At 39.6% G+C, this 17,353-nt stretch overlaps 1 protein-coding gene across 2 annotated transcripts in view; it reads right to left on the reverse strand.

The window, feature by feature from the left end:
* Positions 1-17,353, reverse strand: part of EXOC6B (exocyst complex component 6B) — a 686,378-nt gene that overhangs the window by 536,819 nt on the left and 132,206 nt on the right. The gene's annotated exons all lie outside the window — the stretch shown is intronic.

Consider the following 17,353-nt stretch of genomic DNA (forward strand, 5'->3'; position numbering starts at 1 on the left):
TTAAGAAGCAACCAATAGAATGAGAAAATATTTGCAAACTGTGCAATTGATAAAGGATTGAAATCTAGGATCTATAAAGAGTTCAAGAAACTCAACAACAATAAAACAAACAACTCAGCTATGAAATGGGAAAAGGACATGAATAGGCATTTTCTAAAGAATGAAATTCAAATGGCCAATAGACACATGAAAAAGTGCTCAGGATCACCAGCTAACAGGGAAATGCAAATAAAAAGCACAATGAGGCTTCACCGCACCCTAGTTAGAATGGCTATCATCCAAAAACCAAAAAATAATATATACTGACAAGGATGTGGGGAAAAGGTACCCTAATACACTGTTGGTGGCAATGTAAACTAGTATAACCATTATGGAAGGCAGTATGGAAAGTTATCAGAAACTTGAAAATAGATCTACCATTTGACACAGCCATTACACTCCTGGGAATTTGCCCAAACAAAATGAGATCAGCATATGAAAAAGTTATTTGTACCCCCATGTTTACTGTAGCTCAATTCACATTAGCTAGGATATGGAATCAACCCAGATGTCCATCAGCTGATGACTGGACAAAGCAATAATGGTATACATATACTATGGAATACTACTCGGGTATAAAAAATGATTAAATCTTGTCTTTTGCAGCAAAATGCAAGCATTTTGAAACCATTATGCTTAATGATATACCCAGTCCAAAAGACCAATATTGTATGTTTCTCTGATATGTAGTGGTTCATATAGATTATTAAAAAAATGTATAGGAACAAAACAGGCATCATGAGATTTGATTACTGTTTTTAGCCTTTGTTTATATTCCTATGGGGCTTTAATCTTTATATTTTTCACTTGTTGAATATTACAGTTAGTGGTGTATTAAGCCTGTGATTATAGAGTAGACTGAAATTATGTTTGCAAAAATTAAGGAAAAAATCTGAAGGAAGGACGGTGATTGAGGGTGGGAGAGAAGGAGGGAGGAAAGGATGATTATCTTCTTAGAACTATACTTATGAAATGTATAAAATCTGTTCTCTTTATAATAAAAATTTAAAAGGGGTCCTGAGCTGTGATGTAGTGAGTAAAGTTGCTGCCTGCAGTGTCAGAATCCCATATGGGGTCGGCGTCATGGCTCAATAGGCTAATCCTCCGCCTGTGGCACTGGCACCGGCACCCTGGGTTCTAGTCCTGGTCGGGGTCCCGGATTCTGTCCTGGTTGCTCCTCTAAAGGAAAAGGAAGACCTTTCTCTCTGTCTCTCTCACTGTCTACTCTGCCTGTCAAAAAAAAAAATTAAAAAATAAAAATAAAAATAAGAATCCCATATGGGCACCAGTTGGAGACCTGGCTGCTCCACTTCTGATCCAGCTCTCTGCTATGGCCTGAGAAACCAGTAGATGACCAAGTGCTTGGGCCCCTGCACCCACGTAGGAGTCCTGGAAGAAGCTCCAAGCTCCTGGCTTCAGATTGGCCTGGATCTGGCCATTGCAGCCATTTGGGGAGTGAACCAGAGGATGAAAGATCTCTGTCTCACTTCCACTTCCTCTGCCTCTCTGTAACTCTGCCTTTCAAATAAATAAATAAATCTTTTTTAAAAAATTCAAAAACAGTAATTATACAAATTCCGAATGCTCTAACATTGTAAGCCTATTGCATACATGATTCACATATTTTAATATGAAGACTCAAAATACAATAATTAAATATAACAACTACATTATTGCATTATGGGATAGGCAATGTAGAAAGATATAAGGAAGGATATCAAAAATTCAAAATGTATGGAAGAATTGAGTACAAGTATAGAGGTTTTAATTAGTATTTTTCTTTTCTTTTCTTTTCTTTTTTTTTTTTTTTTTTGACAGGCAGAGTGGACAGTGAGAGAGAGAGACAGAGAAAAAGGTCTTCCTTTGCCGTTGGTTCACCCTCCAATGGCTGCCACGGTTGGCGCGCTGCAGCCGGCGCACCACACTGATCCGAAGCCAGGAGCCAGGTGCATATCCTGGTCTCCCATGGGGTGCAGGGCCTAAGCACTTGGGCCATCCTCCACTGCACTCCCTGGCCACAGCAGAGAGCTGGCCTGGAAGAGGAGCAACCGGGACAGAATCTGGTGCCCCGACCGGGACTAGAACCTGGTGTGCCGGCGCCGCAAGGCGGAGGATTAGCCTAGTGAGCTGCGGCGCCGGCCCAGTATTTTTCTCTTTCTTTGATTCTTTCCCTCTTTACAATCAATGTTAGGTTGCTAACTTTTCATAATAGCTTGTTATTATCAAAGATATTTTCTGAAGATCCATAGTCACAAAACAAAAATCTACAACAGACACACCAATAATAACAAACAAGGAATACAAAATAATATTATAGTAAATCACTTAACCACAAAGGAAGACCAAAAAAGAGGGGGAAAAAAGTAACTAGGATAAAGCTAGAAAACAAGTAAGAAAATGACACAGGTAAACTCTTAGATATCAATAATATCTTAAATCCAACATGGGAAGTGGGATACACAGCAGACTCATAGAATGGCAGATGTCCTAAACAACACTCTGGCCTCAGAATCAGCCCTTAAGGCATTCGGATCTGGCTGAAGAGCCCATGAGAGTATTGTAGGCATGGAAAGCCAAGATACCATGGAAGAGAAAAAAAAAAAAGAAGAAGAAGACCGAAATGAAAGATCTCTGTGAGTGAGATCCCAGTGGAAAGAACGGGGCCATCAAAGAAGGAGGTACCTTTCTCTGCAGGGAGGAGAGAACTTCCACTTTGACTATGACACTATCGGAATAAGATCAAAGTCAGAGAACTCTAAAGGCTTCCATAGCCCTGGCAACTCATGACTAGAGCCTAGGGAGATTACTGACGCCATGAACAGGAGTGTCAAATTGTTAAGTCAGCAACAGAAGTCACTGTGTACTTACATCCCACGTGGGATCTGTCCTTAATGTATTGTCTAATGTGCAGTGATGTATAACTAGTACTGAAACAGTATTTTTACACTTTGTGTTTCTGCGTGGGTACAAACTGATGAGATCTTTACTAATTACATACTGAATCAATCTTCTGTATATAAAGATAATTGGAAATGAAAAAAAAACCTGGTGTTAAATTGGAAATGGCATAGAAAATTAATTTTTTTAAAAAAAATATTATGTAGGATCCCTGTCTTTAATGTGCTGTACACTCTTATTTAATGCTATAACTAGTACTCCAACAGTATTTTTTTTCACTTTGTGTTGCTATATGGGGGCAAACTGTTGAAATCTTTACCTAATATATACTAAACTGATCTTCTGTATATAAAGAGAATTGAAAATGAATCTTGATGTGATTGGAAGGGGAGAGGAGCGGGAAAGGGGAGGGTCGTGGGTGGGAGGGAAGTTTTGGGAGGGGGGAAGCCATTGTAACCCATAAGCTGTACTTTGGAAATTTATATTCATTAAATAAAAGTTTAATAATAAAAAAATAATATCTTAAATGCAAATAGATTAAGTTCTCCAATTTACAATTTAGTGACTGAATGGATTTTAAAAACAAAAAAAAGGGCCGGCGCCGCGGCTCACTAGGCTAATCCTCCGCCTTGCGGCACCGGCACACCGGGTTCTAGTCCCGGTCGGGGCACCGATCCTGTCCCGGTTGCCCCTCTTCCAGGCCAGCTCTCTGCTGTGGCCAGGGAGTGCAGTGGAGCATGGCCCAAGGGCTTGGGTCCTGCACTCCATGGGAGACCAGGAGAAGCACCTGGCTCCTGCCATCGGATCAGCGTGGTGCGCCGGCCGCAGCGCGCTACCGCGGCGGCCATTGGAGGGTGAACCAACGGCAAAGGAAGACCTTTCTCTCTGTCTCTCTCTCTCTCTGTCCACTCTGCCTGTCAAAAATTAAAAAAAAAAAAAAACAAAAAAAAACAAAAAAAAAGATCCCAGTATATGCATAAGAAACTCACTTCTCATAAGGACACTATAGACAGAAATGAAAGGATGGAAAAAGCTATGACATGCAAATGAAAAACAAAACAAAGCTGGACCATCCGTACTTACATCAGATTAAATAGACTTTAAAAAGAGACAAGGAAGTTCATTACATAACGACGAGTCAATGCAGCAAAAGGAAATACTAATTATAAATATACATGTACCCAATATTGAAGCACCTAAATAAAGAAAATATTAATCGACGTAGAAGGAAAGAGAAAGACTCCAGTACTTTAATATTAGGGAACTTTAACACTCTACTTTCAACAAGGGGTAGATCACTCAAACAAAACCAACAAAGAAACTGCAGAGTTAAACAGCACCCTTGACGAAATGGATCAAGCAGATATCTATAGAATATTCCATTGAATAGTTGCAGAATTCATATTCAATTCATTAGCTCATGGAACATTCTCCAGGAGAAACCACATGATAGCCCATAAAACAAGCCCAGCAAATTTTTTTTTAGAATTGAAATCATGGGGCCAGGACTGTGGTGCAGTGGGCTAAGCCTCTATCTGCGGTGCCAGCATATGGGTGAAGGTTTGTGTACCTTGGAAAATGGTAGAAGATGGCCCAAGTGCTTGGACCCCTACACCTGCATGGGAGACCCGGAGGAGACTCCTAGCTCCAGGCTTCAAATCAGACCAGCTCTGACCATGCTAGCCTTTTGGGGAGTGAACCAGCGGATGGAAGACTCTCACTCTGTCTCTCCCTCTCTGTAACTCTACCTCTCAAATAAATAAAATATTTTAATAATTAAATTAATAAATAAATAAAGTTTAAATAATATCACAATGCACTAAAACTACAAATCATTAACAGGAAAAACTTTGGAAACATACATATATATGGATATATACATATGTTATATATATATATATATATATATATATATATATATATATATATATACACACACACATATAAAAACACAGAGACATTAAACAATGTATTCTTGCTGAACAACCAATGGATCAAAGAATAAATTAAGAAGAAACCTTAGCCGATGCTGTGGCACAGCCGGTAAATGCCCTGGCCTGAAGTGCCGGCATCCCATATGGGCGCCAGTTCAAGACCCGGCCGCTCCACTTCCTGTCCAGCTCTCTGCAGTGGCCAGGGAAAGCAGTAGAAGATGGCCAAAGTCCTTGGGCCCCTGCACCCCCATAGGAGACCCGGAGGAAGCTCCTGGCTCCTGGCTTCAGATCGGCACAGTTCCGGCCACTGCAGCCAATTGGAGAGTGAACCATCAGATGGAAGACATCTCTCTCTCTCCCTCTCTCTCTCTCCTTTCCTCCCTCCCTCCCTCCCTCCCTCCCTCTCTCTCTCTCTCTGCCTCTCCTCTGTGTAACTCTGACTTTCAAAGAAAATAAAGAAATCTTTTTTTAAGAAAAGGAAGAAGAAACCTTAAAAATTTCTTGAAACAAATGACAATGGAAATAAAACATACCAAAAACTATAGGATACAACAAAACCAAAACTAAGAAAGTGTCTAGCAATCAATAACTACATTAAAAAAAAAAAAAAAAAACAGAAAGATCTCAAACGAACAACCTATCACTTCACCTGAAGGTACTCGAAAAACAAGAAAAAGACAAAGTGAGAATTAGTCAAAGGAGGGGCTGGCACTGTGGCACAGAGGGTTAATGCCCTGGCCTGAAGCACCGGCATCCCATATGAGCATCGGTTCAAGACCCAGCTGCTCCACTTCCAATCCAGCTCTCTTCTGTGGCCTGGGAAAGCAGTAGAAGATGGTCCAAGTCCTTGGGCCCCTGCACCCACATGAGAGATCTGGAAGAAGCTCCTGGCTCCTGGCTTTGGATCGGTGCAGCTTCGGCTGTAGCGGCCAATTGGAGAGTGAACCATCGGATGGAAGACCTCTCTCTCTCTCTCTGCCTCTCCTCTCTCTGTGTAACTCTGACTTTCAAATAAAAATAAAATAAATCTTTAAAAAAAATTAGTCAAAGGAAAGAAATAATAAAAATCAGAACACACTAATTAATCAGAGACCAATTTAAAAGCTTAATGAAATGAAGAGCTAGCTTTTAAAAGATAAACAAAATTGACAAACCCTTAACTAGACTGAGAAAGAAATGAGAGAAGATTCATATAAATAAAATCAGAAATGAAAAAGAGACATTACAGATTACTAAGACCAATTATATGCCAATAAATATGATAATTTAGATTAATTAACCTAGCCAAATTCCTGGACATATACACCTTACCAAGATTGAATCACAACAGACAAATAATCAGTAATAAAATGTAATTAGTAATAAAAGGTCCCCCACCATGGGCCAGGGTTGTGGCTCAGTAGGTTAAGCCACTGCTTGTGATACTTGCATTCTAGATCTGAGAAAGTTAGAATCTCAGATGCCATGCTTCCACTTTAGCTTCATGACAATGTACCTGTGACAGCAGCGGAACATGGCTCAAGTACTGGAGACCCTGACAGCCATGTAGGAGACCTGGATGAATTTCTGGACTCCTGGCCCAGCCTTGGTTGTTATAGCCATTTGGGGAGTGAACAAGCAGATAGAAGATAACTGTCTATTTGTCTGTCTCTCTCATCATTCTTATTTCCAAATAAATAAATAAATCTTGATCTTAAAAAATGAATAAATAACAGGTCTCACATCAAAGAAAAGCCCAGTTTCAGATGGCTTCTACCAAACAATTAAAGAAGGGCTAATACCAATTCTTCTGAAATTGTTGCAAAAGCTGGAAGAGGAAGAAAGTCTTCCAAACTTATTCCATGAGGCTAGTATTACCCTAATACCAAAACCAAACAAGTACTCAGCAAAAAAAAAAAAAAATTTATTTATTTTTTTTACAGGCAGAGTGGATAGTGAAAGAGAGAGAGACAGAGAGAAAGGTCTTCCTTTTTGCCATTGGTTCACCCTCCAATGGCCGCCACGGCCGGCACACTGCGCTGATCCGAAGCCAGGAGCCAGGCGCCTCTCCAGGTCTCCCATGCAGGTGCAGGGCCCAGGGACTTGGGCCATCCTCCACTGCCTTCCTGGGCCAAAGCAGAGAGCTGGTCTGGAATAGGGGCAACCGGGATAGAATCCAGTGCCCCAACCGGGACTAGAACCCGGTGTGCCGGCGCCGCAAGGAGGAGGATTAGCCTGTTAAGCCACAGCGCTGGCCAGCAAAAAATTTATATATATGTATACACACACACACACACACACATATCTCCTTGGATAAGCAACATTGAAAAATTCTCAACAAAATAATAGCAAATTGAATCCAAAAACATAATAAAAAGGTCAAATGGGATTCATCTCAGGAATGCAAGGATGGTTCAACATATGTAAATTAATAAACATGACAAACCACATCAACAGAAGGAAGGATGAAAACCATATAATCATTTCAATGAATATAGTAAAGGCATTTGATAAAATTAAATGTTCCTTCATGATTAAAAAAAACTCTAAACAAATTACATATACAAAGAAGACACTTCGGCCGGCGCCACAGCTCAATAGGCTAATCCTCCGCCTTGCGGCATCGCACACCGGGTTCTAGTCCCAGTCGGGGCGCCGGATTCTGCCCCTCTTCCAGGCCAGCTCTCTGCTGTGGCCAGGGAGTGCAGTGGAGGATGGCCCAAGTGCTTGGGCCCTGCATCCCATGGGAGACCAGGAGAAGCACCTGGCTCCTGGCTTCGGATCAGCGCAGTGCGCCAGCCGCGGCGGCCATTGGAGGGTGAACCAATGGCAAAAGGAAGACCTTTCTCTCTGTCTCTCTCTCTCTCACTGTCCACTCTGCCTGTCAAAAAAAAAAAAAAAAAGACACTTCAACAAATAAAAGTTATATAAAACAAGGTCACAACTAACATCACATGGAAAGAGGACAAGGTAAAAGCCTTCTTTTCTTTTTTAACTTTTATTTAAAATATAAATTTCCAAAGTACACCTTTTGGATTATAGTGGCCTTTTCCCCCAATAACCTCACTCCCACTTGCAACCATCCCATCTCCTACTCCCTCTACCATCCCGTTCTTCATCAAGATTCATTTTCAATTATCTTTATACAAAGATGATCAATTTAGTATATACTAAGTAAAGATTTCAACAGTTTGCACCCACACAGAAACACAAAGTATAAAATACTGTTTGAGTACTAGTTATACTGTTAATTCACATAGTACAACACATCAACGACTAAGATCCTACATGAGGAGTAAGTGCACAGTGACTCCTGTTGTTGATTGAACAACTGACATTCTTATTTATGGCGTTAATAATCACCTGAGGCTCTTGTCATGAGCTGCCAAGGCTATGGAACCCTCTTGAGTTCGCTGACTCTGATCTTATTTAGACAAGGTCATAGTTAAAGTGGAAGTTCTCTCCTCCCTTCAGAGAAAGGTACCTCCTTCTTTGATGGCCCGTTCTTTCCGCTGGGATCTCACTCACAGAGATCTTTGATTTAGGTTTTTGGTTTTTTTGGTTTTTTTTTTGTTTGTTTGTTTGTTTGTTTGTTTTTGCCAGAGTGTCTTGGCTTTCCATGCCTGAAATACTCTCATGGGCTTTGTAGCCAGATCTGAATGCCTTAAGGGCTGATTCTCAGGCCAGAGTGCTGATTAGGACATCTGCCATTCTATGAGTCTGCTGTGCATCCCACTTCCCATGTTGGATCATCCTCTCCTTTTTAATTCTATCAGTTAGTATTAGCGGACATTAGTCTTGTTTATGTGATCCCTTTGACTCTTAATCCTATCATTATGATCAATTATGAACTGAAACTGATCACTTTGACTAGTGAGATGGCATTGGTACGTGCCACCTTGATGGGATTGAATTGGAATCCTCTGGCACATTTCTAACTCTACCATTAAGGGTAAGTCCAATTGAGCATGTGCCGAACTGTACATCTCCTCCCTCTCTTATTCCCACTCTTATATTTAACAGGGATCGCTTTTCAGTTAAATTTAAACACCTAAGAATACTGTCTGTTAATTAAAGAGTTCCACCAATGTTATTAAATAGAACAAAAATACTAAAAGGAATAAAGTAGTAAGTTGTTCCTCAGCACTCAGGACAAGGGCTGATCAAGTCATTGTTTCTCATGGTGTCCATTTCACTTCAACAGGTTTCCTTTTAGGTGCTCAGTTAGTTGTCACCAATTAGGGAGAACATATGATATTTGTCCCTTTGAGACTGGCTTATTTCACTCAGCATGATGTTTTCCAGATTCATGCATTTTGTTGCAAATGACCAGACTTCATTCTTTTTTACTGCTGTATAGTATTCTATAGAGTACATATCCCATAATTTCTTTATCCAGTCTTCTGTTGATGGGCATTTAGGTTGATTCCATGTCTTAGCTATTGTGAATTGAGCTGCAATAAACATTGAGGTGCAGACAGCTCTTTTATTTGCCAATTTAATTTCCTTTGGGTAAATTCCAAGGAGTGGGATGGCTGGGTTGTATGGTAGGGTTATATTCAGGTTTCTGAGGAATCTCCAGACTGACTTCCATAGTGGCTTAACCAGTTTGCATTCCCACCAACAGTGGGTTAGTGTCCCTTTTTCGCCACATCCTCTCCAGCATCTGTTGTTGGTAGATTTCTGTATGTAAGCCATTCTAACCAGGTGAGGTGAAACCTCAATGTGGTTTTGATTTGCATTTCCCTGATGGCTAGTGATCGTGAACATTTTTTCATGTGTCTGTTGGCCATCTGGATTTCCTCTTTTGAAAAATGTCTATGAGGTCCTTGGCCCATCCCTTAAGTAGGTTGTTTGTTTTGTTGTTTTGGAGTTTCTTGATCTCTTTGTAGATTCTTGTTATTAAACCTTAATCAGTTGCATACTTTACAAATATTTTTTCCCATTCTGTCGGTTGCCTCTTCACTTTCCTGACTGTTTCTTTTGCAGCACAGAAACTTCTCAATTTGATGTAATCCCAATTGTTATTTTTGGCTTTGACTATCTGTGCCTCCAGAGTCTTTTCCAAGAAGTCTTTGCCTGTGCCTATATCTTGCAGGGTTTCTCCAATGTTCTCTAATAATTTGATGGTGTCAGGTCATAGATTTAGATCTTTAATCCATGTTGAGTGGATTTTTGTGCAAGGTGTAAGGTAGGGGTCTTGCTTCATGCTTCTGCATGTGGAAATCCAGTTTTCCCAGCACCATTTGTTGAACAAACTGTCCTTGCTCCAGGAATTGGTTTTAGATCCTTGATCAAATATGAGTTGGCTGTAGATGTTTGGATTGATTTCTGGTGTTTCTATTCTGTTCCATTGGTCTATCCATCTGTTTCTGTACCAGTACCATGCTGTTTTGATAACAACTGCCCTGTAGTATGTCCTGAAATCTGGTATTGTGATGCCTCCGGCTTTGTTTTTGTTGTACAAATACAAATAGTTTTAGCTATTTGAGGAAGGTGAAAGCTTTCTAAGATCTGGGACAATACAAGGATGCATATTTCCACCATTTTTATTCAGTATAGTAACAGAAGTTCTAGTGAGAGCAATCAGGCAAGAAAAAGGAATAAAAGGCATTAAATTGGAAAGAAGGATGGCAAACTGTCTCTCTGCAGATGACATGATCTTCTCTATAGAAAAGCCCAGAAACACCACCAAAAACTACTAGAATGAATAAACAAATCCAGCAAAGTCACAGGATATAAAATCAAAATGCAAAAATTGCTAGCACCACTATACACCAGTAGAAAATTATCTGAAAAAGAAATTAAGAAAGCACTTCCACTTACAATGGTTACAAATTTAAATATCTAGAATTAATTTAACCAAAGAGGTGAACAATCTCTATAATGAAAACTATAAAACAGTGATCTAAGAAATTGAAAAAGACACCAAAAATGTCTATACTACTCAAAGAAATCTACAGATTCAATACAACCCCTAAAAAAATAATAAATAACATTCTTCACCAGACTAGAACAAACACTCATAAAATTCCTAGAGAACCACAAAAATGAAAACAAAACAAAAAAACCTAACTAGCCAAAATAATCTTGACCCAAAAAACATTATACTACCTAACTTTAAAATATACATAAAGATATAGTAATCATGGCCAGCGCCATGGCTCACCAGGCTAATCCTCCACCTGTGGCGCCAGCACCCCAAGTTCTAGTCCCAGTCAGGGCACCAGATTCTTTCCCAGTTGCTCCTCTTATAGCCCAACTCTCTGCTGTGGCCCGGGAAGGCCGTGGAGGATGGCCCAAGTACTTGGGCCCTGCACCCGCATGGGAGACCAGGAAGAAGCACCTGGCTCCTGGATTTGGATCGGCGCAACACGCCGGCCGTAGCAGCCATTTGGGGGGTGAACCAACGGAAAAAAGGAAGATCATTCTCTCTGTCTCTCTCTCTCACTGTCTAACTCTGCCTGTAAAAAAAAAAAAAAAAAAAAAGACATAGTAATCAAACCAGCATGGTACTTTCATAAAAAGAGATACTTAGACTGATGGAAGAGAATAGAGAGTTTAGAAGTAAACCCATGAATATGCAACCAACTAATCTTCAACAATGGGACTATGTACATGCATTGGAGAATCTTCAATAAATGGTGCTGAGAAAATTACTAGAAAAAACATAGGCAAAATGTCTTAGGGCACTGAAATAAGGAAGGATGTGTTTAATAAGGCCCCAAAAGCACAGGAAATGAAAGGAAAAGCAGATAAATGGGATTACCTCAACTAAAATGCTTCTGTGTAGAAAAAAAAAATAATCAACAGGATGAGGAGACAACCTACAGAATGGGAGAAAACATTTACAAACTATTTATCTGGTAAGCTGTTAATAGTCAGAATATATAAACAACTCAGACAACTCAATAGTTAAAAAAAAATTAAAAATCTGATTTAAAAATGAGCAACAGACCCATACAGGCGTTTCTGAAAAGAACATACACAAATGGCCAACAGGTACATGCAACAAGTCACTGATCGATCATTAAGCAATGGAAATCAAAACCACAATGAGGTGCCACCTCACTCTAGTTAGAACTGTTATTACAAAAAGACAAAAGATAACAAATGCTAATGAGGATGTGGAGAAAAGGGAATTAAATACTGTTCATGGGAACATACATTAGTACAGCCATATGGAAGTGCCCTAAAAATGAACTATCATATGACCCAGCAATACCACTATTGGTTCTATGTTCAAAGGAAATGAAGTCAGTCTGTTGAAGAGACATTGCATGGCCATGTATATTGCAGCTCTATTTACAATAGGCAAGAAATGGAAACAGTCTAAATATATATAAAATGATGAACAGATAAAGAAAATGCAGTACGCATTTATGCAAGGGAATACCATTCTGCCATCAAAAATCATAAAATTTTACCATTTGCAATAATATGGATGAAACTGGTGGTCATTATGTTAAGTGAGATAAACCAGGCACAGAAAGACAAATATATCTTACATGCATATGAAATCTAAAAAAGCTGTTCTCACAGAGGTTGAAAGCAGAACAGTGGTTACCAGAAGCGAAGGAGATGCAGGAAGGAGGGGGAAGATAGGAGAAAGAAGTCCTGGTGTTCTACTGCACAGCAGAGTAACTACAGACAATGAGTACTGTACATTTCAAAAAAGCTAGGAGAAAAGATTTTGAATGCTTTCTCCACAAAGAAATGATAAATGTTTGAGGAGATACGTTTACCCTGATTCAACCTTCCACAACAAAAACATGTACTGAAATATCACATGGTACCTCATAAATAAATATAACTTTGTGTTAATTTAAAAAGTTTGAAATAAGAAAAAAATACTAGATAAAAGAACCAAAAAATTACTTACAAGCAAGAAACACAAAATTAGCACACAGAAAGAAATTGAAAATGACAGAATTGGCAAAACTAGCAAAGAAGTACATGAAGCTATTATGACTCTATACAAGTATTTAAGTTCTAAACATGAAAAGTATATTATCTGAAAATGAAAATTTCACTGGATAGGACTATAAGATTAGACAAGAAAGAGGACAGAGAAAAATCACTGCATTTTAACACAATAATAAAATCTATCTGAAATAAAGTACATAGAGAAAAAAAGATAAGGAAACAAAAAGAAGAGATCTGTCAGTCACTTGTGGGATTATACTAAGTTGTCCAACACAGATGTTAACTGAAGTCCCAGAATGATGGTGGAAAAGGACAGAAAAACATTTGGAAAAATAATGTCTGATCGCTTTTCAGATTTCATGAAACTTATAAAGCCCAGATTCTAAAAGCTAAATAAACTACAATCAGGATAAATACACACATGTGCATGCACACACACATATTTATACCAAAGTATACCAAAATCAAATTACTGAGAACAAATGATAAAAACAAGACTTTCAAAATGGTAGAGAAAAGATAAATTACAAACAAGGAGACAAAATTAAGATGGTTCATATACCTCTTCTAAGAAACTAACCATGCTAGAAGACAGTGATATGCAACTTTATGAATCAATGAAACTATAACCATAGAATTCCATACTTATAAAAATATATTTCAAAAAATAAAACAAAAATATATACTTTTCAAAAATAAAGATGAACAATAAGACTCTATTTCACACCAACCAGGATGTTTATAATCAAAAAGATAATAATGGGGCTGGCACTGTGGCATAGCAGGTAAAGCTGCCACCTGCAGTGCCAGCATCCCATATGGGCACCAGTTCCAATCCTGGCTGCTCCACCTCCGATTGAGTTCTCTACTATGGCCTGGGAAAGCAGTAGAAGATGGGCCAAATCCTTGGGCCCCTGCACCCACATGGGAGACCCAGAAGAAGCTCCTGGCTCTTGACTTCAGATCAGCCCAGCTCTGGCCATTGAGGCCAATTGGGGACTGAACCAGCAGATGGAAGATCTCTCTGTCACTCTCTCTGCCTCTCCTTCTCTCCATGTGTAACTCTGAATTTCAAATAAATAAATAAATCATTAAAACAAGATACTAGTAAGTATTGACTAGGATGTATAGAAATCAGAATTCCCAGATGCTGCTGTTGAGAAGATAAACAGATACAGTTGCTTAGGAAAATAGTCTGGTACCCCCTCAAAAGAGTTACCACATGACCCAACAATTCCATTCCTAATGTCTTCCCAAGAGAATTGAAAGCACATGCTCACATAAAAATATATAAATGAATATTTGTAGAACCATTATTCATAATAGCAAAAAAAAGTTAAAGATGACCCAAATGTTCATCAACTGGTGGAAAGATAAACAAAATGTAGTATATACACACAGGGGAAGAATACTCCACCATTAAAAGGAATGAAGTAGAAATACAAGCTGTGACATGAATGAATCTTTTATTTTTTAAGAAACAAGGTTTTTGGTTGTTAGTTTTAAAAAGGCAAAGAGAGGGGCCAGCACTGTGGCACAGCAGGTTAATGTCCTGGCTGAAGTGCCGGTATCCCATATGGGTGCCGGTTCGAGACCCTGCTGCTTCACTTCCCATCCAGCTCTCTGCTATGACCTGGGATAGTAGTAGAAGATGGCCCAAGTCATTGAGCCCCTGCACTTGCATGGGAGATCTGGAAGAAGCTCCTGGCTCTTGGCTTCGGATTGGCACAGCTCCAGCTATTGCGGCCAATTAGGGAGTGTACTATCAGATGGAAGACCTCTCTGTCTGCCTTTCGTCTCTCTGTGTAACTCTTTCAAATAAATAAATAAATAATTTTTTTTAAAAAAAGGCAAAGAGAGAGAAAAAGAGAGAGCAAGAGAGAATCTTTTATTTGCTGGTTCATTCCCCAAATTACCACATATGACCAAGAGGTAACAGGACCTACCATAAAATGCTGATAGTTGATAGAGTAAATCACTAGGAGAATCCTATCTAGTAAGATTGAAGTCATGTACTTTCCTTCTTTGAACCAGTTGATTTCCCTCTATGTATAAACTCTAGATTGGCTGAACTGGTATCACTTGGGAACCAAAACCCAGGAACAACCTCTAGTCCTACTCATTCAGAAAAGACTTTATTGGATCCCCATATGACTCACATGCATGACAACATTTGAAGAGCACTGCTCCCCAGAAGCTTTTAATGTCAGTCCAAAGGGGCATAAGCGAGGATATTTACAGAACTCTTGTGTGCTTTAGCAAACAACAGGAAACATAACAATGTCCTGCAAAGTATGTCAGGTTAGCTAACTTCTAACAACATTCCCCAAATATCAGTAACTTAAAATAAAGATTTAAAACCTATTCACTTTACATATTCATAAAATGAATGCCAAGAGAAGCTTTGCTCACTGAAGTTACTCAGGAACTCAAAATCTTGAAAGTTGTCATTTTTCATGCTTTAGGGAAAATAAGAGGATTCTGGAGGGATCTGATCTGGAATTGAATGCTAAGCCCCAAAGTAACAATATCACTTCTGATCACATCTTAAAAGCCAGAAACAGTCATATGGTCCAGCCCATAAACAGTCAGCAAGAAAACACTGGTGAACAGCACTTGAACGGCCACTGGCACTGGGAGGGGAAACATGGATCATTCATACAATGGACTATCACACAGTGACTAAAATGAGCATAGTAGATCTGCATACGTAAAGGAAATAAGCTCTCCACTAGTAGCAATCTATCCATAAAAGAGACACTTTTTGTCTGTTTCGGTCACTGCTGTATTTCCAGCACCAAGAGCAATGCCTGGTACATAGCAAGTCCTCAGTTAATTTTGTTGAGTAAATGAATGGATCCCAAAAATGAGAGCTGAGAACCATCTACCTGTGTATTAAAACAAAATAAAACAATACGATTTATGGATATTTAAAACATAGACTAGGAGGACACTCACTAAATTTATGATACTGGTTTCCTCAGGATAATAGTAAAAGGAGTAGGACCAAAGGAAGGGAAATAAATTTTATCTGTAATTTTTAAATATATATCTATACCTCTCTCTGTCCATATTTTATATATGTCATATCTTATATATTCATACATGTACAAGAATCAAAACTGTTAATTCAGAGAAGCTGGTATACAAGTATTGCTTACTGTCTATAATTTTAGAACTTTACTAAAAGGTTATTAGGGAAATTCTACTACTTTAATATCTCATTAACAGAATTCTTCATAGTACGTTACCTATGGTCTCTATGTGAGCATGCCCTCCCAGGGAAAAGAAGAAAGTCTAAGAAACAAACCTAAGACATAATACATGTTGATACCTTATGCTTTAGTTTCAAAATACTTGAGAATTCAGAATTTTTTTTTGACAGGTAGAGTCATAGACAGTGAGAGAGAGAGACAGAGAGAAAGGTCTTCCTACCGTTGGTTCACCCCCCAAATGGCCGCCACGGCCGGCACTGCACCAATCCGAAGCTAGGAGCCAGGTGCTTCCTCCTGGTCTCCCATGCATCTTCCTCCCTGGTCTCTCCAAGCATTTGGGCCATCCTCCACTGCCCTCCCAGGCCACAGCAGAGAGCCGGACTGGAAGAGGAGCAACCGGGACTAGAATCCAGAGCCCATATAGGATGCCGGCACCGCAAGGCGGAGGATTAACCAAGTGAGCCACGGAGACAGCCCCAAATTTAGAATTTTTATCCACAATATTCCTCTTCTTATTTCAATATTAAATATATATTTTACTGCATAGTTTTCCCTCTTAAAACCTAACTAAAATCAACTTTTTTTTTTTTTTTTGGACAGGCAGAGTGGATAGTGAGAGAGAGACAGAGAGAAAGGTCTTCCTTTTTGCCGTTGGTTCACCCTCCAATGGCCGCTGCGGCCGGCGCATCGTGCTGATCCGAAGCCAGGAGCCAGGTGCTTCTCCTGGTCTCCCATACGGGTGCAGGGCCCAAGGACTTGGGCCATCCTCCACTGCCTTCCCGGGCCATAGCAGAGAGCTGGCCTGGAAGAGGGGCAACCGGGACAGAATCCGGAGCCCCAACTGGGACTAGAACATGGTGTGCTGGCACCGCAAGGCGGAGGATTAGCCTGTTGAGCCACGGTGCCGGCCACTAAAATCAACATTCTAAGAAGATGTAACCTGTTTATCCTACTACTTCAGATACTTCTATCATACTGAAAGATACCCCAAAGCAAGAAGAAATGAGGATACTTATTCTGGTTTGAGAAAAAGACCCCAGGAATCATTATAGAGTCTCTTCTGGAATAAAACTACATGAGAACAATCTTCTGAATTTAACTTTGCCTTTGCCCTTTGTGATGGTCAATTTTATGTGCCCACTTGGCTAAGCTATGACACTCAGCTATTTGGTCAAACATTAGTCTAGATGCTTCTTTTTTTATCTATCTATCTATCTATCGATCTATCTATCTATCTGAAAGAGTTACAGAGAGTGAGAGGGAAAGACAGAGAGAAGGAGATATCTTCCATCCACTGGTTCATTCCCCAAATGGCTGCAATGGGCCAATATGAAGCCAGGAGCCAGGAGCTTCCTCTGTGTC

Source organism: Lepus europaeus, chromosome 13 (assembly GCF_033115175.1).
Source record: "Lepus europaeus isolate LE1 chromosome 13, mLepTim1.pri, whole genome shotgun sequence".
Classification (NCBI taxonomy): domain Eukaryota; kingdom Metazoa; phylum Chordata; class Mammalia; order Lagomorpha; family Leporidae; genus Lepus; species Lepus europaeus.